This window comes from Lipotes vexillifer, unplaced genomic scaffold (genome assembly GCF_000442215.2).
Source record: "Lipotes vexillifer unplaced genomic scaffold, Lipotes_vexillifer_v1.1 scaffold705, whole genome shotgun sequence".
Classification (NCBI taxonomy): domain Eukaryota; kingdom Metazoa; phylum Chordata; class Mammalia; order Artiodactyla; family Lipotidae; genus Lipotes; species Lipotes vexillifer.
The window spans coordinates 240,485-241,753 of record NW_006793209.1 but is presented as its reverse complement, the minus strand read 5'-3'; positions in this window follow the sequence as shown (position 1 = coordinate 241,753).

Here is a 1,269-nt window from a genome sequence, read left to right as displayed (position 1 = left end):
GTAATGTTTCTCTAGAGAATAATATTAATGGGTCTTTGGATTATATTGAGATCCAATTAAACTAGTTAAGTTTTTTTTTAACTCCTTAAACATTTGCCTGATTTTTTATCCTTAATTCTTCTTTCTCTTTTTTTTCCACTGTGGTTAGGTATTGAGCCTCTACTTCTATCCTGGATACAAATTATAAACAAACACAGAACCTGCTGTCAGGAAGATTTAGTACAAACAAGACTCCCAGGATTGGATCTCCCGCCCAGCCCTGTCCACGGAACTTCAGACTCACGTTCAGCTGCCTTCTCTCGAATGTCTAATGGGTATCTCACATTGAGCGTGTCTCTAACCAAACCCTTCACTTCCCTTGCCTCACCTGCTTCTCCCACAGTCTTCTGTTCCTCAGTAAATGGCAACTGCATCCTTCCAGGTGCTCGGGCTCAAATCCCTGGAGCCATCCCAGGCTTCTCTTTTTCTACCACATTCCACAACAATCCTTCAGAAAGACCCAATGGTTTTATCAAAGCGTATGCAGACCCTCCACCCTGATCCAAGCCATCACTGTCTCTCACCTACTGCAATCAGCAATAGCTTCCTAGTCAACCTCACTGCTCCCACCACTGCCCCCCGTCATCTGTCCTCAATGCAGGACTCAGGTCACATCACTCCTCTGCTCAAAAACCTTCCGGTGGCTTCTCTTTTGACTCAGAGTAAAAGCAGAAGACCTTACAAATTGCTTGCATAAGATCCAACATGAGTTGCCCTTGCTACCTCTCGGGTTTGTCGACCTCCCCTTTCCCCTTTGCTCATGCGTACCGGTCCTACTGGTCTCTCTGCTATTCCCGGAACAACATGCCAGGCCTCCTTCTGATTCAGGCCTTTGTACGCACTGGTCTCCCTTCCTAGAATACTTGTCCTCCAGAGCTCCGACAGCTGGCTTCCTTACCTCTTCCACGTCTCTACTCAAGTGGCACCTTGTCAGAAAAGCCTTCCCTTCCCTTCCTATTGAAAAGAGCAACCCTCTCTGCTTGACAATTCTAATGGATCTTATTTTTCTCTGTAGCAACTACTGCCTCCTCACATATATTATATACACTCTTTAATCTGATGTCTTCCCACTAGAATATAAGCTCCACGGGGGCAAGGTGTCTGCGTGATATGCTGCATCCTAGCATGAAGATCAGTGCCTGCCCCCATATAGATACTTAAGAAATAGGAGTTGGCTGAATAAATTAAGCATGGGCATGGATGACCACTGCAGAATGCAGAATGTGTAAC